The following is a 14,076-nucleotide window of genomic DNA, read 5'->3' as shown; positions in this document are numbered from 1 at the left end:
GTGCTTACCTGCAGCAGAAGTTTCTTTACATAGCAAACATCTGGCCCCTAAACAAGGAAGCTCTGACCTTCCCGGGTCCTCTCCAGAGGTGGTACCAGCACTGTGCCCTGCACCCCGGGTCAACCAAGAACTCTGTGGGCAAGAAAGGACAGCTGTGAGCCTGGCGGGGTCAGCAGATGTGGCTGGAAAAGCACTCGCTCCTCTTTCTTCCTTTGTGCTCAGCCCCAGGGTCACTGATGCTACCATCTGTGTACCTTTCACTCCCCATTCACCTCCTTTTCCTCGCCTCCATTCACATTCACCATCTGCTCCCGCCTTCATTTCATTACCCTCCCCCCTTCGCTGGAGTCTACCCAGTCTTCCATAGCTTTGTCTTTCAATAGGGGTAACAACAAATGATCACTGAACAAAAACATCTCAGCAAGCAGGTTTCTTGGATTAAGCCCTGGTTATTAAAACCAGAAAGGAAAACATGATCATTCACCATTTAATTTTAATTGGGTAACTTTATCCTGAAATAAGGCATCACACTGAGTGGCTTACATTGCTTCTTGTTCGTATGAAATGTATTCATTGATAAGGAGCTCTGCAAACCAGTGGGAAAGGAAACTTATAATTTCATAGATCTTTGTCTTATAGTTCGAGAATTAACTTTAATAGGATATAATTAAGGCTGATATTAGATGAGAGAAAATGCGAATCAAAAAAGCCCCACTGCACTTTTAATTTCTGGCTTCTACACTATGTTAGCAGCAAGGGATACACATACTGGGAAGAGACATTTTGGGCTCCCTTCTGGCTTTTGTATTATCTGCAAATAGATTTTTAATGTGTTAAACAAAACTACCGCCTTGGTCTAAGCAGCCAATGATCTCTTGCCTGGATTACTGCAAGAGCTTCAGTGATGGTGTTCTGGCTTCCACCTTTGGTGCCCACAGCTCATTCTCAACAAAGGAGCCAGAGTCAGACCACATGACCACCCCGCTCAGAGCCCCTCCTTCCCTCCCTACCTCACTGTAAGCCACCTCCTCCCAGTGGCCTCCACATCCTGCTCTGACCTCCCTTCACTACCGTCCAGGCTCTCCCACTGCTCTGGCCCCTCTGTTACACAACCAGGCAGGGGCTGCTCCCACCTCAGGGCCTTTGCACTGGCTATTCCCTTTGTCTGGAATGTTCTGCCCCCGTGTGGGCATGTGATTTGCTGCCTTACATCTTCCAGGTCTTTGATGAAATGTCCCCCCTTAGGGAGTCTTTCCCAGATTACCCAATATCTAACTGCAACCCCACCCCAGTCTCAGCACCCTCTATCCTCCTTCTCTGTTTTATTTTCTTTCAGAGCACTGATCACCTTCTAAAATACTGTGAAGCTTACTTTTTAAAAATATCCTCCCCACTCCAAGAATGTAAACTCAGTGGGGGAAGTCAGAGATCTATGCCCCTTGTGTCTACTCCTGTGTCCCAAGGGCCTGTCACTTAATAAATGCTCAAAAAAATGTTTATAGAATGAAGGAATGAATGAATTGCACAGTTATGGGAGACATTGCTGATTGACCCGACACCAATTCCGCTCTTCTTCCTGGCCAAGAACCCTCATTTTGTTTGGGGCAACGGTGTGCCCAGCCCCCCAGAGTCACATTTGCTCTAAGCCCGTCACAGCCCACTCCCCTTCCCTGTGATTTTTTGCAGTTCGTGGCAGCCAGGAGACACAGTTCTTCTGGCTGATGTAACACAGAGAAAGTCAGCTTGGCAGCCATGGGGAACAGCGAGAACGGAAAGTTTTTCCTTCATGATTAAAGGAAGAGATTTCGTTCCTCCTCACTCCTGCAGGGATGAAGATTAAGCTCCATATTGGTTTGCCCAATAAAAGCAGCCAAGCTAGTCCAAACAGCCAAAAAGAGCTTTCAAAGGAAATCATGAACTTCAGAAAAATCAAAGCTAGGTTTACTTGTAGTTATAATATTATCATTTTTAAATGAAGAGATTAATTCATTAATTTTGGAACTCTGTAAATCTTCTGACTCTTTACCTTTGTGTGCAAAAGCACATGTAAGTGACAGCTTTACCTCGTCCCCAGAGCCCTTTCCCAGTCTTCCAGTGTGACACTTCTGTCTACCACTCTTAAGACAGAGGTCAAAAACTGGTGACCCCCAAGAGAGAATTCGAAGGAAGTGTTTGGTCTTTGTGGTATTTTGAGTTTTTGAATGAACTGACAACATTTAGACATTGAAGGATACACATACAAATATTGATTTCCTTTTGAAAATGGGAACATTTGGCAACTGTAGTTTAGATTCATGTGTGGGAACAATTGCCTTGAAGAAACTGGCAGCTGCCCTTTTAGATGGGGTGGCCCTGCCTGGATCCGCTCGGCATTGTGTTTGCCACCTGTCGTATGGGCACGTATAGGGAGAGTGACACCAACCCTAACTGGTCCACGGCAGCCGTGGTGTGCGTCTAGTGGACCAGAGCACCCACTGCCCCATTCCCCTCTCCAAAGTGTGCCAGTTTGGACAATGAATTATATGCTCCTGAGGAGCTTGGAGCACAGTGCCGGGTCTATGCAGTCTTCAACCACCACTGTGGAGGATTCCAAGTCATGTTTAGCACTCCTTGACAAGAAAGGGTTGGAGTTAGGGATCTTCAATTCTTTGTAGCTCTGCAACATTTTCATGAAGTAGTGCTGTGACTAACTTAAGAGAAAAATCTTTGGAATTAAAATCCTGTTAAGTTTCATGTTCCTAATTTCCAGAAACCATAGCTAGTTTTCAAAACTTGCCCAAGTGGAGAGATCTTTTTAATTGGGGGGGGGGCGGGCAACATGAATATCAGGAAAAGTAATATTCTATCGGGGCAATGCATCTCTTCTTTACTTCTCACCTTCAAGCGCTGGGTCTGGAAGCCATTGTCACGGGATGTGCATTTTGGCATCTATTATCCTGTAAATCCCAGAGTTAAAAGGGAATGAAAGACGGATCTTGGCTGTTTATGCAGCCCTGGAGGGGAGAGAGCAGGCAGAAAACCAGATGTAGAAGGATATTTCATGGCCCCTTCAAAATGCTGACAATTTTATTAACTGCTCACTTTCATATTTCAGTAATGTGGTGAATCATTTGGGATTCGAAAAAATACCTTTATATACATCTTTGACTGCTACGGTAATATTTTCAGATACACCAGAGCCTATTCAAGTCCAAGCAGGTTGGATTATTTGCAAAAATGATTATTTGTGATGATACTTAATGCTGCAATTTACTGAGACTTCCTGCCATCCCATCCATCTCTGACCTGACAGGTAAAAGAGGGAAGATTGTGCAAGGCAGTAAAGTGTTGGGCAGTTTATGGTTTTAAACTTGTATACTGTTTTCATGACTCATCCAGGAGCTTTTCCTGACGCCACGTGCTGTTTCCACTGCAGTTAACGGCGTCCAGAGTATCACAGGGAGATGAACGCAAAGCAAGGAGTGCAGAGTCCTGGGTTCTAGTCACTACCTTGTTTCCAGCTGTGGTCTTGGCTGGGTCATTTCAGCGTCTCCCCTCCGCGGGCCTTTTAGTCTTAGTCTTGCGTGTAACGGTTTACAATGGCCAGGATGTGTGAAGTTTTGCAATTAGAACAAAATCTCAGTGGATTAACACAAGTTTTTCTTTTTTTTTTTTTTCTCCCAAATCAGGTCTGTTCTGGTTTGGTGATTCTCTGAGATGGATCCCCAGTCTAGTCTGCTTCTTCAGCCTTGTGCCATCTCTTTAGAGGTATATACGTCTATAATCACCGATTGCCATGGTATAGAAAAAGGCCTGAAGAATTCAGCACTGCCTCCTGAATGTTCCCGCCTGCTGGTGACACCTGTCCCCTCCACGCATATTGCACTGGCTGAAGTGAATCCAAGCCTGACTTCAAAATACTCTGTACTTTGGTTGCACCAGTAACATCTGCCACAGGGTGGAACCAACTCAGAGCTTTTCCTGTGTGTCTGTGGGTGTGTGTATGCATACATGAATGTACATATGTGTACAAACATATATACACATATATATTCAGATATATACCCATATATGTTTCAGAATACTTTGCCCAGATAAAATTTACACGGATGCATAAATAAACAAATGAAAGTGGAACGCTTGAGGTCGATGCTTTTAGCTCTCATCACACTTCTACATTTAAGGGGCACCATGGTTCGACAATCCATGGACAGTTCTAAAACACTGTGATGTGACCCAAGGCCAGGAATTGAGTAACTTCATAAGCTACTAGCTCAAAAATAAGAGACCAGCACGATGACCAGTGCAGACGTAATGAGAATAAGCTAGCTCATAACATCTGCGCTATATGAAAAGTCAAGCAACTCAAGAGGGAGATGAGAAGAGAGAAAGGAAAAACCGCTCCGATTAGGGTCTGAATAAATACGATTCCAATGGCGTGAAGAGGATTTGGGTCCCCAAATTCTAGTAAATGCATTCTTACCTACCACTGACTTTAGTTTACCTTTCACGTCAAGAAGAGGCAGAAAAATTTAGATCCTTGGTGTTAACTGGGAAAGGTATGTCATATGAAGTTATTAATGGATGCATGAGAAATGTGGCTTTCAATGAAAGAAAAATAGAAAGTTGGATAAAACTGTCTAATAATGTGTTCGGTAGAGAAACTAACTGGAAAACCAAGTAGACAGAAAAAGGCTTAGATGATGTGTAAGCCAGCTCCAGAGCTGAGAACAGAACCTGGACGTGTTCAGAGACAAAAATCGTTCTAAGGCTCCAGACTCTGAATTACTTGGCTCTTCTTCAACTCAGATTAATAAGCATGTTCACTGCTTGTGTGCTGTGTGCGAGGTGATGTTACAGGAACCAGGGAAACTGACAGCGCGAGGAAACACACAGGAGTGGCTGTGTGCGAGGTGTTGTTACAGGAACCAGGGAAACTGACAGCGCGAGAAAACACACAGGAGTGCCTGTCCTCGGGGAGCTTACATCCTACTGGGAAAATGAGGATAATGAGTTAGTTAGAGAAAAAAGATGACTGAAATGTAGTCTCTGCCCTTGGCTGGGTTGTAGTGTGAAGGTGAGGGGCGGGGGAAGCAGTATATAAACAACCTAACAAAGTACCCAGAGCAGCGGCCACATTATACGTTGCTTTTTTTGGTCAAAGGACACTGTATGTAAACCATGACGGTTGCTGGAAGGAGCAGACGCATTTCTATAAGGAGTTCAGGGACCTTCTAAGAGGAGAGGGTCCTCACCACTCTTATGAAACCACTGGACTCGGCATTGACACAGGGCTAGTTAGCATGGCAGTGGCAACACGAAGAAGCTTCTCCTTCAATTGTCCACATTTCAGTGATGACATCAGACCGCTGCATGTGGCTACAGCAACCAGCAGTCGGTAGGCCTTATAGTGTAAGCATGTTAGATTGGCAAGCACTGAAGCGATGTATCACTCGCTCAATTTCCTTCATAAAAATTACTTACAGACTTAATGTTAGCCATCTGAGAGCTTAATAAAAACTAAGGACCCAAGAAGAGGGATCTTATTATGTAAAAGGATTCACCTTCAGTCCTTACATCTAGAAATTTATCCCATGGAAATAATTCACAGAGCAGACAAAAGTTTACACACAAAGGTGTTCAAAACAGCATTATTTAAAACATGCATGGTGGAAACCAAGTCAATGTCCAATATTTTCTGAGTCATTTGATCTCTTCCTTACAAATTGTTTCTCTGCTTGAATGAGTCAGCATCAGTTTCTTTTTGTTACTGAAAATCCTGACTGATATATATGGAACGAAATGGACAAACAAAATAATACACAACCAAAATAAAGAAATATTCTGACATAGTGGTTGCCTCTGGGTACTGGGATTCCTCCCTCCCCTCACTGGCTTCTAAAACCTTTCTAATTTTCCAAGATGTCATGATTACAATAAATTATGAGTAAACATAACTGTAAGTACTGTCATAATTTTTAAAAAATTAAAAGGTGTATTTTTTTTTTCCCAAAGGGATCACAATAGTAGTTGAAATAAGACACACATAAGTGAGAGCACAAGCCACAATGTGACAGGCGCTATCTAGAAGAACTTCCTGCCGTGGGAGAGTAGTGTATAAAGAATTACTTTACTAGACGGAGTCATACGCTGGCCTCGAGGTTCATTGCTATCCAAACAGAAACATATAAAATCCACCTGAGTGGGCCAAGTCTTGGGCCCAGCATCATGCTCTTGAGATTGGCCTTGTTTTATTATGAGTTTCCTGTGTGCTTGGGCCTCCTGGCAGCCTGACAGAGCACCTCCTCTAAGTTAGAAGACTTAGTTCTGGTTCTGTTACTTGCAGACCAGCAAAAACACATGTTAAATGGTTACTCTGATCCAAAATTGATATGCATGCTATCCTTTCATTGAATCTACAGCAATCTTGAGAGGCAGGTGCTATCATCCCTATTTTTTATGATCACAAGCCACTTTCTCCCATTGAAGTGGGAGGTTCAGGCTGAATAATTTTCTAGGTCCCAATCAGCTTTCATTTTCTATGACTTGGTGAACTCAGATCTTAGCTCACAGTGTGTTCTTAACCTTTATCCTATCCACTTGGTCCTCACCTCTCCACTGCCTAGATCTACCTCCAGATTTGTCCTTTAACTATAGATTTGGAGCACTATTCTTGCTTCTTTGGACACCCCTCAGCTTCCCCCAAGACAGATGACATGGAGAAGCAAGTCCACGGGGCGGGAAGATGAAGAATGCATGTAGGTTTCTCTAGACTAGTAAAATTAGGTGTGGCCTTGACTCCACTGCAGGCTGCAGGGGTTTTCCTGGATGGATGGTAAATGCATCCCAGGATGAAAGCCTTTTCTTTGGAGACAGTAGACACAAGCACATAGAGATTTTCATTTTGATGCACAAGGAGGACTATTTATTAATGAAGTTTAAAAATAAGGGTAACTAAAACTTGGTTTTCATAAACTAAAATTGGGGTATTATTAGACTTTGCTAAAGACTTTCATTTTCTGTTCTATCAAGAAGTCTGGAAACCACCCAATGCTTTGGCAGTACGGCAAGTATGGCAGCATGAGAATGTGGAAGCATGAGGTGAAGGGGTTCCCAGCACTTTCTGGAAGGGTTCTGGATTACATGGACTGCGTCTGTGCTGTCTCAGTCGGTCTTGGTCCTGGACTGTTGCTCTCATTGTTTTATGAATTGATGTAATTGAGAAATTATTTGGGGATTTGCCCTTGCTGATTGATCATTATGTTGGTTGACTGAAGCATTTTCAGAGATGTGATTGTTACTGTGTTCACTCCATCATCTAGCCATCTTGGAGTTCTTTTGTTCTAGAAAGCCAGAACACATAGGAGGGACAGAGGTAGGGCTTTTGCACTGCTGTAATGAGTCAAGAGGTAAGAACTCAGAGAGCCAGTGATTTACAGTCCAGCTTGATGTCTTTTGTGCTTTACCACATGGCTATTGTACTCTCAGCAGGCGTCTCTCTGTGGTGGCTAAGATGCTTGCGCAGCCACTATATTCCAATCAAGCAAAGTGACTGTTCTGCTTTAAATATATGTCAGGCCTGCCCCTGGAAAAGCAGAGCATCCTGGGATTAGCCAGGCCCTCAGCACAAGCTCTCACTGTGCCAGGCTTGGGCTTAAAAGAACAGAGTGGTGAAGCTCTTGTTATTCTGAAATAGTCAAGTGTAAATCTTGCTGATGATGGTTTGGCCCAATGCCTTGGGCAGAGATGTAATCAATGAATTTGAAAAGCCATAAGCCTTTTCCTGAAAAAGTATTTCCTACCTCACTCAGCTCAAGGGTCCCTTCATCCAAAAATCTTTCCTGATCGCTCCAAGCAACTATGGCATTTGCCACTTTATTATGAAATTTTATTTTTATCTGTCCCATTATCTGTGGAGTGTCTGCTGAGGACAGAGACCATGCCTCACTCATCTCTGTATGCTCTGTGAATAGCCCAGTGCTGGGATGGGGTTGATAAACAATTGTTGGACCAAATTCAACTTGAAAAAGAACGTGACAGACAGAAAAGTCCAGCCTCTGTCTATCCTGTCATAGTATGTGCTGTTAGAGGGATGGCTTACAGAGAGAACCCAATGCCACTTGCAGCAACATGGACGGACCTAGAGATTATTATACTAAGTGAAGTTAAGTCACACAGAGAAAGACAAATACCACATGATATGTAGAATCTAAAAAAAATGAATCAAATGAACTAACTGACAAAACAGAAATGGACCCACAGACACAGAAAACAAACTTCTGATTACCAAAGGGGAGGGGGCGGAGGAATAAATTAGGAGTCTGGGATTAACATATACACACTACTGTATATAAAATAGATAACCAACAAGGACCTACTATATAGCACAGGGAACTCTACTCAATATGCTGTAATGACCTATAAGGGAAAAGAATTTGAAAAAGGGTGTATATATATATACACACACACATATATATATATGTATAATTGAATCACTTTGCTGCACACCTGAAGCTAACACAACACTGTAAATCAAATATACATCAATAAAAAAAGGTAGTATAGGCCTCCAGGCCCCAAGTTAGGACAAAAGAAAGGGGAAACACATGGAAGATAATGATTGTAATAATCTACCTTAGCTGAACGCTTTCTACCTGCCAAGCCCTGGGACAGAGCTTCCATCCATTATTTCAGTTAATTCTCCCAATAGCCCCAAATGTAGGCATTTTTAAGCCCACTAGAAGGGAACCAGAGAGGTTAAGTTTGGTTATTAAGCCTACATAGCATGGAAGCAGCAGAGCTGGTAATTCAAATTCACACCAGTTTGTCTCCAAAAAGAACTTAGTTACTCTAGTTGAAGACCACGAGAGGCATGGTCTGACCACAGGTGGGACACACCCTGTGGGACAAGGGGCAGAGCAGAAGGGAGGCGGGTGTGGTGGAAGCCTTGGCAAATATGAGGGACATGCAGTCCTTAGAAACAGGAGGAAAGGAAGGATGTTGGGGAGAGGGTTGCGGCATATGCTGGGTGCAATAATGATCCTCCAAAGAGCTCCACAACCCAAGCCCTGGAACCTGTGACTATGTTACCTTATGCGGCAAAAGGGACTTTGCAGATGTGTGAAACTAAGAATCTTGAGATGGAAAATGACCGTAGACTGTGTGGGTGGCTCGGTATCATCACTAGGGTCCTGACAGGAAGGATGCAGGAGGGTCAGAGTCAGAGAAGGAGATGTGATGCAGAAGCAGAGGTGCGGTGAGGAGGGACCACGAGCCAATGAACTCAGCGGCCTCTAGAAGCTGGAAAAGGCGAAGAAACAGAGCCTCCCCAGGGCCTCCAGGAGACGCACAGCCGACACCTTGATTTCAGCTCACTGAGACTGATTCTGGACCTCTGACCTCCAGAACAATAAGACGATAAATTTGTGTCCTTTGAGGCACCGAGTTTGTGGCACTTCATTACAGTGGTGAAAGGAAACTAATGCAGGGCAGAATGTTGAAGATACAGAGGTCCTGAAATGGAGACAAGATTTCTGAGGTCAGGTTGGTTTGGGGTGGGGATGGAGCCGTGTGTGGCTGGGCCAGTGTGTTCAAGGTAAGCCTGGGGTGCTTGTTAAATGCAGATCCCTGGGCCCCGCCTGAGAACCTCCCAATCGGACCGCCCATGCAGTGCCCCCCACAACCTGTGTGTGTTGCTGTGACAGAGGGTGCCTCAAGCTCGAGCCTACCCAGACAGATAAAAACAAATGAAAGCAGCTGACACGACAATATTGCTTTGCAATGGCCTTTGTGGAGAGGAAAATTCCGAGCAGATCTAGGATAAAGAGGTTGCTCACTGCCCCCCACCAGCTGTGCTCATGGAGGTCAATTACCCCTTCCTGACATCTTTTTTCAACGATGCCCATGTTCCAGTGAACTCTTAGGTGTTGAGGACACACGATGGTGAACAAAACCAGCAACTGCATCCTCCCCGAGAAGCTACATTCTGGTGGGAAAACCACAACAGACTTGGATTTTTTAGACATGCAAGCACATGTCACAAATGATGAATGCTGGAACAGAAAACTCCAGGGAGCTGTGAGCCTCTCACGGGAGGAGCTAGCCTGTCTGGGGAGGGAAGCCCCAAACCCCTTCCTCGGGAAGTGATCCCTGAAGCGTGCACAAGGGCCAACAAGGGGTGGGGGGGGACACGGTGTCTGTGAGGTAGGGGACGGCATAGCGGGAAGAACATACGTAAAAGCCCTGAGGCAGGAGGGACCCGGCGGGCTGGAGGACAGGGCGTGAAGGTGAAGGTGGCTGAGGTGAGGCTGCAGGGAGAGCACACCCTGAGGACCACACTAAGAATTTTCCCCTTCCCCAGAGCAGGGAGTCACGCCATCAGGTTTGGCAATTAGCATTTGGCTGCCAGGTGGAGAATCTGACGGCGTGGGGAGGGGAGGGCGAGGAGACGCCTGAGAGCCAGAGGCTGCCCAGTGAGACTTGGCTCCCCCAACTAATTCCACAAGAGCGCCGCACAGATTCAGCTTTTAAAGGAAGTCAGATTTTTAGCTCACCCTACACTTCAGCCGGACGATAAATGAACAAGCGAGCTCTCACAGTTTCTCCAAATCTCAGCATGTGGACGCAGCGTCCACAATGAGGAAAGTGCAGTGGCTGTGTCTATAGGTGCTTCAACTGCATTCAGACAATTGTGTATAGGAAGGGAACAAACCGGACAGTTTTCCTATTGGTTACGGCTTTGGGAGCAGCGTGGGTCTAGGTTTCGATTGTAGAAAAGGCAAAGGACTGTTCTCACCCAAAGACAGTTACCATCTGCGAGAACAAAGTACAGAAATCAAAGCGACAGTCAGTAAAAGTAGCTTCAAGCACATGCGTAGAATCTGTGGTATTTTTCACCACAGTGACAAGGACGCCTGAAAGACCAGCTGAAAGAAGATAAGGACTTCAAAGAAAGGTAAAGAAGGAAAGATATTGATGTCACCTGCCATATTTTTATGAGCTAATATGACCAGAAAATACTGATGACTGTAGAAGTGCCCTGGAGTCAGGAGACCTGCTATGAATTTTCCTGTCTCATTTACCATAATCCTGTACAGTTTTACAGTAAAGCCTCTATTTTTGGATTGTAGCATGAAGATAAAAATGAGTTAGATCGATCTGAATTGTTATCTGTTCTCCCTGGCACCTCCTGGCTGGATGACCTTGGGCAGGTTACTTAAACCCTCTTGCCTTTATTTTCTCATCGTTTCAGTAGGAATAGTGAGAGTGCTCATCCTAATGGGCTGATGTGAGATGAGGTGTGATGATGTGGTGAAGCTTTACAGCAAGCAGGTACACGGCAAACACGTGCTTAGCTTAGCTATTTTAACTACTAAAGGTTAGCTATTTTGAACTGCTACACATCTCAAGCCTAGATTCAAGCCCGTTGTTGTTCCCCACTCTTTGCCTTCGTGCTCTCATGATAAGTATTAAGCTCTCTGTCTCTCAGCTCCGACCCCCTTCTTCTCTATTTGCGGTGATGGGGCCCGACATGGCCCACCAGGCTCGGCTTGGACAGCCGCCGGTAGGGGACGCTAGCGGGATACTGCGAGGCTGGAGCAGTCGGGCACCGAGCCTTCCTGCCTGCTTCTTGTTCCCAAGGCACAAAGCACTTCATTGCAACAGTGTGACTTTGCTCCCAGAGCAGCAATCAAATCCAGTTTGGAGCTTTTCCAGCACTCTTGCGTCCCGTCTCAGAGACCCAGCACCAGGTGTCTGTGCCTCTTCCTCAGAGACCCAAATTCCTGCTCAGCAGGCTGGGCGGGAGCCCCTTCTCAGGGTTTCTGAGTTTAATAGTGTCAACATTTCCCTGTGCTCCCCCGGTCCTGGGAGGCAGGTCGGGGCACCTCTTTCTGACGGTTGCTACCTCCGCGAGACCTTGGTGTTTTCTTTTGGTCTGATATTCCGTTACAGAGATGGCAGTTTTGTATCTAGCTAATAATTCTTTGTATTAAACTCTCTCCTTGCAAGTAACCGGGGGTGGTTTATGTCTCCTGACTGGACCCTGACGGAAGCACTCTTGTGGTGTCTTTTGATGAAAAGAACTTCTTACTTTGAATATAATCCAACTTATCAAAGAACTTGTACAATTCTTTTGTAAAAAGTCCAGAAGAAAAATGAGCAAAACATTTGAACATGTACTTTCCCAAAGACGATATCCGAACGCCCAACAAACATGAGAACTCGTTTGACTTTCTTAGTAATTTAGGAAAATGCAAATTAAAACTCTAGGGGACCTACGAGACTGATTACTATTAAATATACTAAGAATACCAAATCTTCATGAGGATGTGGAACAATGGGGACTCTCCAACACGACAGGCAGGAGTATAAATTGGTTGCAGCCACTCTGGCAAACGTTTTGGAAGCGCTTACAAAATGCTCACACGTGTGACCCAGCTATTACATCGCAGGGATGTCCCCGGTAGAGATGCATGTACAAGAACGTTCATAGAAATATTTTCGGGGACAAATCCCATCTGGAAGTAACACAAATATCCTCCAAACACAGAATGGATAAAGAAATTGAAGTCTATTTATATAGGGTGATACTATACAGTAACAGAAATTGGACGAACTATAGCTATATAGAACAAGAATAATTCTAGCAAAACTATTGTTGAGCAAAAGAAGACAGAAAACAAAAAATGTAATGGGATTCCATTGATATAAGTTCAAAAACTGAAAAAAATATTTGGTGTTGGAAGTCAGGATAGTTGCCACCCTTGGGGCTGATGTGAGGCGTATGGATGGGGAGGAAAACACAGGGGTTTCTGGGTTGGTAATGTTCTATTTCTTGAGCCATGCCTTTTGATTTGGGAAGTGGGCTCTACTTCAGTAAAAGATTAAAATATTTACAACCTGAAGTTTCCCATCTTTATTGGGTATTTAGTTTGAAAAATTACCAGCTTCTCCCTTACTACGCTTTAGCTTGCTTTAGAGAGTCATCTCTATCTTGGGGTTCTTGGAATCCCCTGAAGATCTAGAAGACAAAACAAAGTTGCTCTAACCATTGGTTGTGGTGCCAGATATCGTGTACTAAGAGAACACTCCTTCAGAGCAGAGTTTTACTTGGTTTCAAATCTCCAAGACTGACTGCCCTGTCTGCCTCAAGTAAGTGCTCAGTAAATGTCTCTTGAATGGATGCTGGGGGACTTCGGCCTGGAATGTCTCATTACTATTCTCACCACTCTAATACAGTACCTTGCATAAAAAAGGCATCCAAACAGATATACTGAGTGTATAAAAATGAATTTTTGAAAGGATGATTATAAACTACATGGTGCTCACTGAAAGATCAAATTCTTTTGAACTTTTCCATAAACTGTCACCAATTTCCTAGGTAATGTACATCACCATCCAAATATATTTTTCTGCTTTGCTGTGGGTTTTTTTTTTCCCTGCCAAAGTTTTTAGACACCCAAGACACTGTTATTTGATTTCCTATTTTCTAGAAGTCATGAGGTGACATTACAGAGGTGGCCTGTCCTGCTCAGCCGCAGACCAGCTGGCTGACTGTCACCGTCCTTTGAGCTATGCTTGGCCTCAGGTTATTCATCTTTTTTCTTTAGTTTCTAATTTCAGAAAGTATTTTTTTTTAACATCTTGATTGGAGTATAATTGCTTTACAATGGTGTGTTAGTTTCTGCTTTATAACAAAGTGAATCAGCTATACATATACATATGTTCCCATATCTCCTCCCTCTTGCGTCTCCCTCCCTCCCACCCTCCCTATCCCACCCATCAACGAGCTGATCTCCCTGTGCTATGTGGCTGCTTCCCACTAGCTATCTACCTTACGTTCGGTAGTGTATATATGTCCATGCCACTCTCTCATTTTGTCACAGCTTACCCTTCCCCCTCCCCATATCCTCAAGTCCATTCTCTAGTAGGTCTGTGTCTTTATTCCTGTCTTACTCCTAGGTTCTTCATGACATTTTTTTTTCTTAAATTCCATATATATGTGTTAGCATATGGTATTTGTCTTTCTCTTTCTGACTTACTTCACTCTGTATGACAGACTCTAGGTCCATCCACCTCACTACAAATAACTCAATT

Source organism: Globicephala melas, chromosome 11, assembly GCF_963455315.2.
Source record: "Globicephala melas chromosome 11, mGloMel1.2, whole genome shotgun sequence".
NCBI classification, from domain to species: domain Eukaryota; kingdom Metazoa; phylum Chordata; class Mammalia; order Artiodactyla; family Delphinidae; genus Globicephala; species Globicephala melas.
The sequence above is the reverse complement of the archived record's forward strand: the minus strand, read 5'-3'. Positions refer to the sequence as shown.